We start from the raw sequence: 16,649 nt of genomic DNA, 5'->3' as shown, positions 1-16,649 counted from the left end.
ACAACACACAGGAAACAGCTTTGCTCTGTCACTAGGCTACACATACAGATCCAGCTTACACCTGAGACACTGGGAAGTTCAAGGTAAACTTTGTGTACATTCTTCTTGTCCATCTGTAGTTTCCTTTGCATTACTTGTATGAGCTAATGAATACAGTATCTATACATAGTATATACAGTATGAATATAATACAATTGCTACATTGTTATTGTAAAATATGTTGTATCCAGATTTACAGCTGTCTTCTGACTAGTCCTCTTAGGCTTAGATACATTGTATCTGCAGACAGTATCTGCCTGACAATGTGTATCTATGTATGTCAAGTGTTACACTGTCTGATGACCTGGTGCACCCAAGTCTATCATGAATGATACAAACTGTTGGGCTGTTGTATCCAAACCTTGTGTATTTGATACTGTCTGCTGAGTGTCTGTAGCTCTAAGGCTAGGTTCACATCACAGTTTTTGGCTCGGTTGATGGTACCTAAGGCTCTTGAACCAGGCAATAACACCTACTGCAACCCCTGAAGTTATTCCACATATGTAGTTGATGGTGAATGCTGAGTTGCTGCATCATGTGTGATACTATTTGTTGAATGTAATCTTACTATACTGCACGTAACTAGCCCAGTGTGGGCATGAAAGGGTGGCTGGCGTGGGTTTTCGTGATCTTTGCAATAGTCACATTTGGACATTTCGTAAGTAAAATGATTTGTGAAGAATTTGCTGTGGTAAGGAGTCGGCTCTAGACAGCGGTAACGTCTGTTTGTGAAGAAGTGGGAACGGCAACACGTGCAGGATCATTAATAACATCATATCCATACACGCTCCTCTGCTATACGCTACACCCAACATCACCCAGACTGTTGCACAATAACACCATATATTAACCCCTACCTAACACATGGCTTCATAGTGCCAGGCGGTGAGTAAGGAAGACACTTAGACGCTGAGCATGGACGTACTGACAACAGACACAGATTTGTCTGTCCATATACACTGGAGATCAAAAGCAGAGAACAAAGTCTGATCACTTTATTTTTTGTAAAAAAAATATATATATATATATAATCTCCATTGATGAACATTTGATGGATTTGTCTAAGGGGTCACCAGGTCTCTAAAACAGTGTTTTTACTAAATTACCAAAGAATCAACATAAAACCTTTATTTTGCAAAAAAAGTGATGATAATTATAGAACAGCAATGACGGAGAAATATTATAATGACATTTTCTGAAGGCTCCTCCAGTCACCAATCAGTAGGAAGTGCACAGGACCTCGACCACAGGACCTCACTGGTCTCTCACGTGGCTCTGTTGGGATCTGCTCCGCTCTTCTTCCAGTTTCTTCCACAGTTCTGTGACTGTTTCCTGGCCATAACTTTGTCACCAATTATTTTCCATTGGTTTCTCTTTAGTTCAGGGCTGTGGCCATTTCACTTTTTCAATGTTTTCAGTTTCAAGGACCTGCTTTACCTGTTTCGCTGTGTGACAGGGGGCATTGTCCTGCATGAAAATTGATGCTGATTGAGTGAACAACACGAGGAAGGAACCACGTGTTGTTGAAGAAGGTTCTGATACTTGCATTCCCTCTGCCATGTAGCTGTATGAGAGGTCCTACCCCTGCTGCAGAAAACATTTCCCCAAACCATGACACTTCCTCCATCACCTTTCACTGACTTCTTTACACACTTTGGGTTTTGTCTTTCCATAGTTTGTTGACAAACATAATATTTCCCATCAGATCCAAATAAATTGAACTTGCTTTCATCACTGAAATGAACTGTGGACCACTTCTCCTCTGTCCACATCACATACTCCTAAAGGTGAGTCTAGTCTTTTGATTTTTTTTTCTGCTAATGTGAGATTTGATCACTGCAGATTGAGATTACAATCCAAATTCTCGGAAACGTTGAGACACTGTATGATGAGACAGATCCTTACCCTGAATAATGCTGAACTGGCAAGCAATTCCAGCTACAGTGATGAAACGATTATTCATGGAGATTCTCCGCATTATCCTGTCCTCTCCTGCATTTGTCTTCCGAGGGCACCCAACCTTCTTGGGGGACTTAAACGAGTTTGTGACGTTGTACAGAAATTGCTCTTGCTATGGCGAATAATGTCACTCCTTTGGCCTTCATTTAGACAACCTGCTGCTGGAGATTCACTTTGGAACTGCACAATATTTTTGCATTTTGCAGTTAGGTGCCAGTTACGTGGGGTTTGTCAGATAATTAAGGAAATTAGCACCAGGTGCCAGATTAACACCCGGAACTTGCAGGTATCTGAAAATGCCTCAAATTTTGATTGGTGTCTTTTATAATTATCTCACTTACGTTTATATTCTGAGCTTTAGAATATTTTCCATATATGAAATAAGCTTAAAATACAGGTATTTTACTCATGTTAGGATATATTCACATCGGACTACGCAATGACCTTGGCATTTAAGACATTGAGTGCTGTTTTTGCTCATTTTGCTCTCCAGTGTATGTATACATTAGGTGTGAATCAGTGCAGTGATTGCAGCTATTCTTGCTGCTACCACCTTACTTCCGATCAATCCCATGTCAAAACAGCTGTGATCAGAGACAGGGTGTAACAGTACTGCGATATACAGTATATAAAACATGCTGCAATGCAGTAATGCAAATGCTCTAAGGCAGTGGTTCTCAACCTGTGCCAACCTAAAGCCATCGGAGCCACAATTTTATTGCGTTTTTACTGCAAATTGCATGGTTTGGGGTCATCGCAACATGAGGAACTGAATTGCGGGGTCACAGCATTGGAAAGGTTGAGAACCACTGCTCTAAGGGGACAAAAATAAACCATTATTGTTCTTTTAAATTAAAAAAAAATATGTAATAATACAAAGAAACTTTGCTTCGATAAACAAAATAAATGTAAGAAAAAATTCATAAATTTAAAAATATATTAGGCATCGCCCCATCAGACGATTTCCCAAAACAATTATAATGTAAACCAATCATTATTTATTTCAACTGCCTAGATAAATGTTTTTGTTTTCCTTGCCCACAAAAGTTCCCCAAAATACTATTGATAAAAGCTGCAACTTTCCATACAATAAATAGACCTGTTATAATTCCGCTAGAGAAATATGTAAAAATTAGGTGTCTGAATAAAGTGATGCCAAAACTGTTCTTGAGAATTTTAATTCAACATTTTTTAGGTATTAAAATCAACAAAACACTATATACATTTAGTATCACCAGAAAAGAGAAACTGCTGTATTTTACCAATTTAAGAATTTTTTTCCAGCTTCCCTATACATTGAACCTGCTGTCAGTCTGTGCAGTTGGATCCTCCCAACTATCCCCTTATATCCTGTGGGTTTTTTGTTTTTTCCATAAATCCCCGGTGTCCAAGATTTGCATACCTTCCCGATGCTCCCTGTCCTATTGGAGCAAAATGTGTAAGCCCCATTAATTCTGCATGTTATCACTTAGCCAATCCCTGTCCTTTAATGCAGATTCAGGGCCAACTCTCTATAGACAAATAATAATAGAATAATCTTTATTTATATAGCGCTATTCTGCCACAGATATACGCTGGAGAAGACCCTGATAGGTTGTGAGTGCAGTCTCCGTATAAACTGGATGGTAGATAGTAGAACTCACTGACATTCTTTCCACAGCGTTGCCATTTGCATGAAGGGAGGATGCAATGGATGTGCTTTAGGTTCAGTTTAATGCCTTTACCTTAGAAATGACATGCCATGCGGTCAAAACACATTGCTACTGCACAGTGAAGATGAACATGTCTGCTACAGTCACAAATGGAGGACAGCATGAAGAAGGAGGAAGTGATGTCACAGAAAGAGGAGGAGAAACTGGGTAACAGTGCATGATGGGATAGCTAGCTTAAAGATACAGCAAGCAAATTATCCAACAATAAAAACTTTGACCACTGGGTGGCAGCATGCATAACATGAGAATGAACATATCATTGCAGACTGAATGTACAATACAAGACCAATAACAGCATGGGCAATATGACAGGCTGTAACAGCATACTCCCCGTCTGAAATCCCTGGATTTCACTACATATATAGATCAAACATTATGTAAATGTCCTTTGGTTTAGAATGATGATTCTGAACCCTGCAAACAAAATGCAAATAATCAAACAACAATAACTGGAAAACTGCTGATCAGGAACAGTTCAATGGTAGATAATCCAGCTCGCAGCAAGCCGCTGTCCCTGGCATAGTTCTGCGTTGAGCGACTGAGTCAATGTACTTGCATTGTCCCTTCTGCTTGACTTATTCCTGGTATCAAGAGGACAGTCTCAGATATAGGCCTAATGAATGTCTTGGGGACTCCTTGACGTATGGTGGTAACTTCCACCTTACGAACCTTACCATCCTCACTAGGAAAGATTTTAGAGACGAGCCCCATGGGCCAAGAATTCCTTTCCACTTTCTGGTCCTTCATCAGGACAAGATCTCCCACTTGCAAGTTTGGTTTGACCTGCTGCCACTTTCTTCGTCCTTGAAGAAGAGCCAAATACTCCTTTTTCCATCTGTTCCAGAAGCAATTGGCCAAATGCTGAACATGTTTCCACCGTTTCTGATAGATGTTACCAGATGAAAGCTCTTCAGGTGGACTAGGAACAGATCCGAGTTTCTGAGTGAGGAGAGTTGCTGGAGTGAGAAGAACAGGAGATTCAGGGTCTGTAGATAAAGGGACAAGAGGCCTGGAGTTGACAATAGCTGACACCTCAGCCAGGAAGGTGGTTAAGGTTTCATGGGTGAGTCTTGAGGAGTTTAAGTCTCTGAACATGGAGTCCAATATATTACGGGTGATGCCTATCATTCTTTCCCATGAACCACCCATATGAGAGGCGTGTGGAGGGTTAAAGACCCACGTACAACCGTTGTTGGCCAAGTAATTTTGAACTGGCTTAGAATCTATCTGCAATTCTCGGCAGGCACCGGTAAAGTTGGTCCCACAGTCAGATCTCAGTTGTTTTACTGGTCCTCTGATGGCAAGAAAACGTCTTAAAGCATTGATAAAACTGGAAGTGTCCATGGACTCTATAACTTCAATGTGTATAGCACGTACACTCATGCATGTAAACAACACTGCCCATCGTTTGCTCTCAGCATGACCACCTCTGGTTCGGCGTGCAGACACTGCCCATGGCCCAAAAACATCCAGACCAACATAGGTAAACGGTGGCTCAGTGCTCGTCCTGTCAACTGGCAAGTCCGACATTTGCTGTTGTTGCAATTTCCCTCTTGACTTGCGACATGGAACACAGTTGTGAATTATGTGAGCAATCCGCCTTTTCGCTCCTAATATCCACAGGCCTGCGGCTCTTAAAGCACCCTCGGTAAAATGTCTGCCCTGGTGCTTGACCCTTTCGTGATGATGCCGTATGAGCAATGTAGTAACATGGTGATGGCCAGGAAGAATAAGAGGATTCTTTTCACACACTCCTAACTTGGCCTTGTTCAGGCGGCCACCAACCCTCAGCATACCATGATCATCAACCACTGGTTTCATGTTGATGAGTGGGCTGCTTTTTGGAATGTCCTGTCTGTCACGAAGACATTTCAGTTCATTATGAAAAGCACTCTCCTGTACATTACGTATCACTAACATCTCACTTAGTGTAATGTCTTCTGCAGAGAGAGGCTTGCGACACATGTGCCAACCACGACATTCAGTGCTATCGTTACTGGTATGAAAACACTGTGCAATGTGAACTAACCTTGCAATGGTGCGTACAAGTTTTAGCCATCTGGAAAAGTGGTGACAGTTCAAGCCGGACCTCCTTTCAGACTTTGTGATGAGGGTACTCACTTCAGGACGTATCTCAGGATCGTTGTCAGGATCTTGGAGACTGAAGACGTCTTCGTCAGATGCTTTTTTATTCTCCTTCAGCAAGAACTCTGGACCTGTCAACCAAGAAGACTTGGCAAAGGTGCTAAGAGACGATGGTATGGTGGCACAATCTGCAGGGTTGAGGTTAGATGACACATAGTGCCATTGTTCAGTGTTGGAGGATTTTCTAATCCTTTCTATAAAGGCCACAAAGTGATTTTTCAACTCAGGCTTGTTTCTTAATGTACATTGCAAGGAGATGAATCTGGATAATGCTTGTTTCCGATTGTTAGGAAGCCTGGCTCTTTCAGCCCTAAAGGGTAAGGGTGCAACCCAATGGTTAGATTGATCCTTGAAGCATTCACTGTCCATTATTTTGATAAACTCTTTATCTTTTATGGACGAAGCTACTCTGTTGTCATCTTGTGTTGTGCGAAACACTGATCCTCCTAAGTCATCATAAGGTGCAAGAATGATGTCTGGTGCCTTATGGAAGTTAGAAAGATGCTGCTTTACCTCATAATGATGAGGACATGGCCTAAAGTGAGTTGTGCGACCATTATTGAGCACAAAGGTTTTGAAGGAGTTCACTTGAGATGGTTTAAGATTCTTATCTGAACACACATTGCCAATGATTACCCAGCCTAAATCAAGTCTTTGTGCATATGGGGCATCATCTGGGCCATTGCATTGTTGACGTACCTTATGAACTCTCAGAATGTCTCTCCCGAGCAAGAGAAGGATGTCAGCATTCAAGTCCATCGGATGGATCTCTTTAGCCAGGTGTCTCAAGTGGGAATGATGATAAGCAGCTTCGGGAGTAGGAATTTCCTCTTTATCATCAGGTATCTGGTCACATTCAATTAACGTTGGTAGGGATATGTGGATATTCCTGTTAATTGGAGAAATAATGTATCCAGTGGCTCTTCTGCCGAGGGTCTGTACTCGTCCAGAACAAGTGTTAAGGGTGTATGGAATTGCTTCTCCCTTTATACCGAAGGTTTCAAAGAACTTGGGTTTTGCTAGAGACCTGTTGCTTTGTTCGTCTATTATGGCATACATCCTGATGGCCCTTTCAGGTTGCCCTTCTGGGTAGACACTCACCAGACACACTTTGGCACAGCACTTGGAACCATTTTCCTTGCCACATACTTCCATGCAGGAGGAGGAGACAGTGGTCGTAGCTGAAACTTGAGCTGGTGGCTCCCCGCCATGCACTGTGACGGCCTTAGATGCTGCTTGAATTTGTGGGATGTCAGGAGAAGGGGTAGGATGCATGGCTACAACATGTTTGTCACTACCGCATTCAGTACACTTGATGACAGCCTTACAGTCTTTAGCGAAATGGTTTGAAGAAGCACAACACTTGTAACATACTCCTAGTTCCTTGAGCATGTCTCTGCGTTCTTGCAAAGTCTTTGCCCTAAGCCCACGACATTCTTTCAGTGGATGAGGTCTTTTGTGTATGGGGCACATACGGTTAGGGTCTTTGTCTTTATGGACAGGAGCGTCATGTCTAGTGTTGTAGAATGCAGTCAGTGGTACGTCTGTCTTCCTAACAGACACTGTTCCTCTTAAGTCTCTACGTTTGCTTGTTTGGTTTTCATACCTTGAGCATGATGATGAAGCTGGTAGAGTAGATTCTGTGAAGTCAAAGCTGGGATCATTCTTCTTCCGAGCTTGGTCGCTGATGAATCTGGAAAAGTAGGAGAAGGGTGGAAAAGACACATTGTGTTCTCTTTTGTACCTGGAGCCCAGATCTGCCCATTTTTCTTGCATGCCATATGGTAGCTTGGACACTATTGGGTTAACACCGTGAGCCGTATCAAGGTAACTCAGTCCTGACAGACGTGGATCTGTTTTGGCTAACTCCAATTCCTTTAATAGGTCGCTTAGGTCTTGAAGCTTGCGGTTGTCCTTGTTGGTAATCTTTGGGAAGATATGAAGTCTCTTAAATAAGGCACTTTCTATGGCTTCAGAACTGCCATAAGTTTGCTCAAGTCTTTCCCATGCTGCAGCAAGACCTTCCTGCGAGTGGCCCACATGAACTGCTCTCAATGTCTTTACACGTTCTGCAGAATCTGGGCCTAGCCACTTAACTAGCAAGTCGAGCTCTTCCTTGGCAGTGAGGTTAAGATCATTGATAACTGCTTCAAAGGTGGATTTCCAGGCTCTATAGTTTTCCGCATGGTCGTCAAATTTTGAGAGACTAATGTTTATCAGTTCTCTGCGCATCATATATCTGGCAAAGTCCGACATATCTGATCTCCCACCTTGTGTCACCAGATTACCTTGCCATATCCCTGGGGCATGTAGATTCTCTGCCATATGGGGCTGAGATGAATCAGGATGAAATGAGGTAGCATAAGGGTTAAGCGGCACTTTAGTCTCAGGATGATCCACTCGAGTGATGCTAGAAATTACCTTGTTCTGGGTAGCTGGCGTCATCTCATACTTTACAGGCATGGCCGTGTGGTAGGTTTGAAATTGTACTGGAGATGATTGTTTTAGCACATAGTTGGCAGTGCGGTCATCTGGGTCTTCCACTTCTGCAGGGATGGAGCAGTCATGGTCAGTAACTTGGACTAATGCTTGCTCAAGAACTTTTAGCTTGGCTAAGGCGGCTGCTTCCTCCTTTTCCATTTGGAGAATTTTCAGTTGGGCTTCTGCCTCCGCTTGTCTTTTCACCATTTCTGCTTCTTTCTTGGCAAATGAACTTCTGACACTAGCTTCCTCTGCATCAGCACGGATTTCTATAATCTTGTCGTGTAATGCAGACCTACTGGAGCGGGAGGTTCTGGAAGATGATAGTGTATGTTTGGTTGAAGTGGACCGTTGAGATCTTACTTCTTGCAAGTGTGCAATGCGAACTTCTGCCTTATTTTTGGCATCTATTACTATGGTATCCTGTGTAGGAAGTAAAGTCTCTCTCTTGGCTAGCTCTGCTGTGGCATCATCAAATTCGGTGTTACTCAGGAATGTGATGTACTTTGCAGACAGCCGCTGGTAGCGATCATAGGTGGTAGATAAGCGATTTAATGTTGTGCCTAATTTGGCTGCGTCACTGTCATAGCGTGAGATGGCTGCTACACAGTGTTCAATTCTTTGCCATAAATCATCAAGATTATCACAGAACTCTTCCTTAATTACTTCAAAGTTCTCTCTGATCTTTTGTGTGGGTTTGGTAACACGCTTAGATCGTACAATTTGTTCTTCCTGGAACACAAACTCTGTATCTTGCACATCTGTGGGTCTGGTAACAGGGTGCACTTTGCTAGGTGCAGTGACAGAGGATTTTATAGAGCCTTTTGTAGACATGTTAATCCTTGTCAATGTGGTACTGTCTCTTTAAGATGGGGTTGCAGCTTGTTCACAATGGTGAGGAAGCCACGTGCTGCTAAGATGGTGGCAGCTCTATTTGCTTGCTTGCAGACTATGTGTGGATCTTGCAGGAACTGCAGATTCAGCTGTGTTTTGACTATTCTGCCACAGATATACGCTGGAGAAGACCCTGATAGGTTGTGAGTGCAGTCTCCGTATAAACTGGATGGTAGATAGTAGAACTCACTGACATTCTTTCCACAGCGTTGCCATTTGCATGAAGGGAGGATGCAATGGATGTGCTTTAGGTTCAGTTTAATGCCTTTACCTTAGAAATGACATGCCATGCGGTCAAAACACATTGCTACTGCACAGTGAAGATGAACATGTCTGCTACAGTCACAAATGGAGGACAGCATGAAGAAGGAGGAAGTGATGTCACAGAAAGAGGAGGAGAAACTGGGTAACAGTGCATGATGGGATAGCTAGCTTAAAGATACAGCAAGCAAATTATCCAACAATAAAAACTTTGACCACTGGGTGGCAGCATGCATAACATGAGAATGAACATATCATTGCAGACTGAATGTACAATACAAGACCAATAACAGCATGGGCAATATGACAGGCTGTAACAGCATAAGCGCCATCATATACAGTAGTGCTGTAGACCCCACATGGCAGTGATCGTAATGAATGACCTAAAATCATTCATTACACGTGAGAAATAACTCCAGATGAGGATTTCCAAAGTGGACAACCCCTTTAATAAAGTTCTCATGACTACATGATATAGTATAGAGTGACCAATGGGCTGGATACAACATCTATGGGCACAGTAATAGCTGTCAATCTGCAAAAACAGCTGAATATTATATTAAAATGTAACGTGTGAAGAAAGCAGAGCACAAGGAGGAAGGTTACCGCACCTGCCTCACATGTGAATCGAAAAAGTAACAGGAACAGATACTGAAGATTTCCCTCACCATATATATAAAACAAGAAGTGATACTGTACATTTGGCATTGCAAGCCATATACATCCATCCAAACTGAAGTCACAGACATCTGCAGTCTCACAGGAAACTTTAAGAAACAACAAGATCATCTTTATAAAACTTGTATGACAGGGAAGTGGTGACAATGATCCCCAACACGTGAGGACAGTTACCATGAAGAGTATTTGGTGCATCTAAGGCTACAATGTGTAACACTGAATGTCTGGGTGATCCGGGAATTCCAACCTGCCAATAGGAAACTAATCTCGTCATTTGTAGCTTTGTCACATGAGGGTGTGTTAAACTGAAGTTTTTTAGGACACTAAACTATAGGAATGTGTAAGGGTCCCTGGATTCTCGTAAAGAGAAATGAGTTGTAGACGAAGACTTGAGGTTCATCATTAAACCTCACCTGTTTCTACGGCGCCTCACCTAGTCCAACCAGTTTGCTATTGTGCTAATGAGATGCAAAAACATGGATATTGCACTGTCCAAAGTTAGAAGTCTTTTCACTCTGGCACAGACATACTGGGGGTCATTTACTAAGGGCCGTTTTTTTGTGTTTTCCCGACGTGTTACCCGAATATTTCCGATTTGCGCCGATTTACCCTGAATTGCCCCGGGATTTTGGCGCACGCGATCGGATTGTGGCGCATCGACGCTGGCATGCACGCGACGGAAAACGGGGGGGGCGTGGCCGAACGAAAACCCGACGAATTCGGAAAAACCGCCGCAAAAAAGTGTTGCGGAGCTTGCACTTACCTTCACTCAGCCCGGCTCGGTGTATTCCAGTGCGTTCCAGGGAACTTCAGCGCAGCAGCGCCACCTGGTGGACAACGGAGGAACTGCCTTAATTAATCTCGGCCGGACCCGAATCCAGCGCAGAGAACACACCACTGGATCGCGAATGGACCGGGTAAGTAAATCTGCCCCACTGGTTTGCCTATTATCCTACATAATTTTACTAGGCTTCTTGTGGGTCATGCATAGCTATCCCATCCCTTCCCTTCCTCGGTTAAACTTGATTGACATGTGTGTTTTTTCAACCGTACACACTATGTAACTATAGATGTAGAGGGAGCTGCCTTTTAAGGTAGCACTGAGGCTAAGTTTTCCATTTGCCACTCAGGAAAACATATTTACATATTTCCTTTTCACAATCCTGAGCGCAGCATGCATGGGCTGCAAAGGCGAAATCTCCATATGGGATTTAGTTTCTTCCATAAAGTTACACGAATTACCAGGGATTAGCCTGGTGCAAATTATATTTAATTAAAATGATTTTAAAAGCAGGGGAACTTTGTAAAACTGATGACCTATTCCCAGACTTGTGTCTCAGTATGAGGTTGGTGAGGGTCAGGCAGCCTTACTTCATACTCATGAACTGTACTAGGAGTCTTCTACTGACGACTATATAATCAGGTGTTGGAGTCTGCTTGAAACAGTGGATTGGGACAGGCTCCCATAGCAGAAAACCCATCTGCTGACAGGTTCCCTTTAAAAGCTATAGATACGTTTGTTGTAATTATTTTTTATTGTTAATTACCATAATTTACTTTTTAAGTAATTTTCTATATTTTTATGCTGGATAGTTGGTATCATTCCTGTTCATAGCCAACATAGCTTCCAATATAAGAAAATAAATCATGTCTTCAGTACAATATCACAGTGTGGACAGGTAGGAGGGTGTGAATCCCACAGATTGTGCATCTTTGTGCTGTGAGGATAACGCTGGACCGTCCTCCGACAGCTAAACCTATGCAATTTTATCTGCCACCACTTGTCAACATCAGGCTAATGAGACACCTTGCATTAGACAATGCCCAAATACATTATAACACCAGGTTAAACAATTATTATTATATTATAGAGCAGTGATGGGGAACCTTTTAGCGGCCGAGTGCCCAAACTGCAACCCAAAAACCCCCCTTATTTATCACGAGGTGCCAACCAAAAATGAAAGCAGTGACTTATTCAACTTATGTAACTGTTCAACAACTTCATATTTGCCTCCTGAGGACAGGAACACAGTAAAAAGATGGAGAATTTGCATGATTTCAGCTTCTTTCCAGTTTTCCTCTGTACTCAGAGAATTGTGGGGCCAGCAGGAGGTCCTGCAAAGATAATTCGCCCCATCTACTCATCTCTCCCTCTTCCTACAGTCCCAAGTAGCAAAGTAAGGATCAAAATATGTCTGAAAGCCGCATCTTTTAAGTTGCTTAGAACTGCAGGAAGATTCTTAGAGTCCTGTCTGGTGCGCTGAGGCGATGGCCCGGGTGCCCACAGAAAGGGCTCTGAGTGCCGCCTCTGGCACCCGTGCCATAGGTTCGCCACCACTGTTATAGAGCAAAATTAATTCCACCCTAAAGTGAAGTTTCAATATAAAAGAAACAGAAAATGTGGTAATCTAAGTAAAGGTAGAAAAAAAATAAACAGAAGTGTATTTTCTATAATAATAATAGTAATAATTATTTATTTATATAATGCACACAGGTTACGCAGCGCTGCACAAAGCATGACAAATTGGTCTCTGTCCCCATGGGGCTCACAATCTAAACAACCTACCAGTATGTTTTTGGAGTGTGGGAGGAAACCGGAGGAAACCCACGCAAACACGGAGAGAATATACAAACTCTTTGCAGATGTTGACCTGGGTGGGATTTGAACCCAGGACCCAAGTGCTGCAAGGCAGAAGTGCTACTCACTCAGCCACCATGCCACCCTTCAGGTTTTACCATAGGGGTTTGGTTTCAGTGAGGTGTTTTTCCTTATGTCCCTCATGTAATTTGGACATTTAGAGACCTTTATGACCACATTTACAGATATAGGGGATAAATATCAGCATTCTGAAGAGAGGGGTTACATGGAAGCAGAAGAGTAACTACAGTGGTAGCAGCCATAGCAGCTGCTATGGGGCCCGCAGTGTCAGGGGGCCCCAGTATCAAACCTGCCACACTAATGAATGGAGAATGTGCACAATTATATACATATTATGCTGCACATTGTACATATAACGGGGCAGATTTACTTACCCGGTCCATTCACGATCCAGCGGTGCGTTCTCTGCGCTGGATTCGGGTCCGGCTGGGACTTATTGAGGCAGTTCCTCCGCCGTCCACCAGGTGGCGCTGCTGCGCTGAAAAGCATCAGAACGCACTGGAGTTCACCGAGCCGGGCTGAGTGAAGGTAAGTGCAAGCTCCGCAACACATTTTTTTTTTTTTAAATGTGGCGGTTTTTCCGAATCCGTCGGGTTTTTGTTCGGTCAGGCCCCCCAATTTCCGTCGCGTGCATGCCAGCGCCACTGCCAGCCGATGCGCCACAATCCGATCGCGTGCGCCAAAATCCCAGGGCAATTCAGGGGAAGTCGGCGCAAATCGGAAATATTCGGGTAACACGTCGGGAAAACGCGAATCGGGCCCTTAGTAAATGACCCCCAATATGTATATATGTATATAAGCGTATACAGCACAGAAAGGGATAAGATAGCAGAACAACAGGACTAGGGTTCTCTCATCTTAAATTCCTGCCACGACATCTCTCAAAAATGGAAACAAATGAGGAAGGAAATCTGTGGTGATAAATAAAATCTTAAATAGGCCACATCCCGGGGACCCAGACCCCACAACCATCATGTGTCAAACCCCCATCAATACATAACCAGAGAATGCTGTATTATAAAGCGGGCACAACCTAGCGATGGGGAAGGAGGAAACAGCTCACAATGTTATTCCCCCTTTAGGTGGACATTGTGTAGTTGTCCTTTATAGTTTAGCTTGTCCTTTATACACAACACTATAAAACATATCAGGTGATGCATTCTATCCAGAGACTAAAGACAAAGGAAATTCTAGACCTTGTAGAGATCTTATAAAGAGGAAGGAGGAAGAATAAATTATCCTATTGTGTATAAATACTCCCAACAACTTCATAGTGTAACTGTATCTGGCACAGACTTTATTGCTGACAGTCAATACATTTATCGTAACTACAATTGTTGCTATCGCATTATTTTACATAACTCATGTCTCTTGGGTCAGGCCACCCAGCTTAGGTAACACTGTTAAAGGGAAAGATTCGCCTCTTTTTGGTCAGTAGTTTTTGGAATTTTTGTTTATTCTACACTTTATAGTGAACCTGTCATCTAGAAAGCTATTTTGTTTCCAATAAAAAACTTTATTTCACATTTCCTGGCTCCCTGCTAGCAGCATGTCGTCAGTCCCAGAGGTGGTGGTGGCCTGTGTATGTCTGTGTCTCAGTCTCTTCATTCCTTCTTCCTCTACTCCTCATCATCCCCCTGGATGAGTGTGGAGGTGAGAAAACTGAGACACAGGCTGCTTCAGCTGCCAACCTCCCAACCAGGACTCACCACACATTGCTGGTAGGAAGCCGGGTAATGTGAAATAAAGTTTAATAAACTACTGAAATGATTAAGAATGCTGATAAAAGCATAATAAAATCGACATAGAATAGAATACTGGACCCTGTCACCTTCTAAAAATGACATTCTTGGTGATAACTTCGCTTAAAGGATGATCAACATTAAACAGACACCCGATCAGCTATTTGACATGATCACTGCTGCCTCTCCAGAGCCTACCATGCCCAGCGCTGTACATTGCAGTGTGGCTAAACTTGGTATTGCAGCTCAACCCAAGTGGAAATGAGCTGACCAATTTAAACAGGTTGACCCAGAGGACTCCAAAAACCCCTATAGCAGTGATGGCGAACCTTTTAGCAGCCGAGTGCCCAAACCAAACTGCAACCCAAAACTCCTTTATTTATTGCGAGGTACCAACCAAAAATTAAAGCAGTAACTTATTGCTCCCTGTTCTGCAACAACTTTCAATCATATTGGCCTCCTAATGACAGAAACACAGTAGAAGGAAAGATGGAAAAATTGCATCATTTTAGCTTCTTTCCAATGTCCCTCCGAACACATAGAATCGTGGAGCCAGCGGAAGGTCCTCCAAAGATAATTCGGCCCTGTCTACTCATTCTCCCTCTTCCTTCAGCCCCAAGTAACGAAGTAAGTATCAAAATATGATTGAAAGCAGCATCTTTTAAGTTGCTTGGAGCTGCAGGAAGATTCTTTGAGTCCTGTCTGGTGTGCCGGGGTGATGGCTCGGGTGCCCATAGAAAGGGCTTTTAGTGCTGCCTCTGGCACCCGTGCCATAGGTTTGCCACCACTGCTCTATAGGATGACACCACTTGTTCTATATTAGGGGTAATATTCCTTCTCGATTTATCCCCGGTTCAACTTAAGTTGATGAATTCCAGACATTTCAGAAACCCCATTTAATGTCAATTAAAACAACACACCTTCCATTATTCATGTATGTGAGGAATTTAAAAAATGCAGATTTTATAGTTTATCAGTGGTGGTACTGGAGAGAACGTGACCTGGGGGTGATGGAAAGCAGTCCTGCTAAGGGTCAGCGCAGGAGACTATGTCACTTTCATCAGCAACTTTTCTAGAATTTGTCATGTAGCACTACAGGAACCGATACTTCATTGTATCAATATTTGCTGTTTCACTTCTTATGATTTCACTTTCCTTCTTTTTTTAACACCGGTTCCAAGTAAACGAGTTACTACACATTCCATAAAAATCTGGGAAAATATTATCTCTTTGTCTTTTTCCAATTACATTTCTCATGTCACAGATGAAATTAAATGAAGTAGATGAGAGAGCATGCCGCAAGGAGCTGCCACACAGGCCTGAGGATAAACTTTATCACAAGGAGAAGTTTCAAAACTTGATGACATTTTTTATTCAAACTCTTTAAACCGACCAAAATTAAATTATCAAAAGTTTCAGATCTGTTTAAAGCATGAAGTCGTGTCATATGTCAGAGAACCTCCCGTCTCCTTGATTCCCACAGGGTCAAATTAATACATGTAAACACACTGGGGTTAAGATTTACTTACCCATATGTCTGTGTATAATGCGCTGTGCCGCGATTCACTAAGATCGAGCGCCCGATATCCTGCATGTGTCGCTTCCCTGCTCAGGTCCGCCGTAGATCACCTTCTTCTTCCCGGTGCATGTAAGTGCATTGTCTTGTGACACACTTTTAAAGTTAAATCCCGTGCTCAGTCCAAATCAGTCGGATCGTCAGACGCCAAGCCCCCCAATTTCGGTTGCATGAAAGCCAGTGCAGACGAGCCAAAATCCAATCGCATGCGACAGAATCCCAGCGCAAACCCCTGTTAAATACCTTTCCAAGCCGTGCAAATCCCCAAAAACGCCGGAAAAAGTCAGACAAAAATGAGCAGCACGACCCTTAGTAAATAAGCCCCATTGTACGCAGCAAAGAGCATATTGGGGCACATTTACTAAGGGTCGCGTTTTTCCGCTGGGTTTTCAGAATTTTACCGTTTTGCGCCAAATTCCCCCGGGTTTTTGGCGCACGCGATCAGATTGTGACGCATCCGCGCCGGCTTGCATGCAACGAAAAACGGGGGCGTGGCCGTCGGA

At 43.0% G+C, this 16,649-nt stretch overlaps 2 protein-coding genes across 4 annotated transcripts in view; one reads left to right on the top strand and one right to left on the bottom strand.

Annotated features, from left to right (window-relative positions):
• NTN1 (netrin 1) overlaps nt 1-16,649 on the bottom strand; it is a 249,596-nt gene that overhangs the window by 187,972 nt on the left and 44,975 nt on the right. The window lies entirely within an intron of this gene.
• The window catches only part of PIK3R6 (phosphoinositide-3-kinase regulatory subunit 6), a 56,036-nt gene continuing 39,393 nt past the window's right edge, over nt 7-16,649 (top strand). Inside the window, exon 1 of the mRNA XM_072112619.1 lies at nt 7-83. The gene's annotated coding sequence lies outside the window, so the exon portion shown is untranslated. The remainder of the gene's footprint in view (nt 84-16,649) is intronic.

The sequence above is a fragment of the Engystomops pustulosus genome, chromosome 6, assembly GCF_040894005.1.
Source record: "Engystomops pustulosus chromosome 6, aEngPut4.maternal, whole genome shotgun sequence".
Taxonomy (NCBI): Eukaryota; Metazoa; Chordata; class Amphibia; order Anura; family Leptodactylidae; genus Engystomops; species Engystomops pustulosus.
This window is presented reverse-complemented; position numbering and strand designations above follow the sequence as displayed.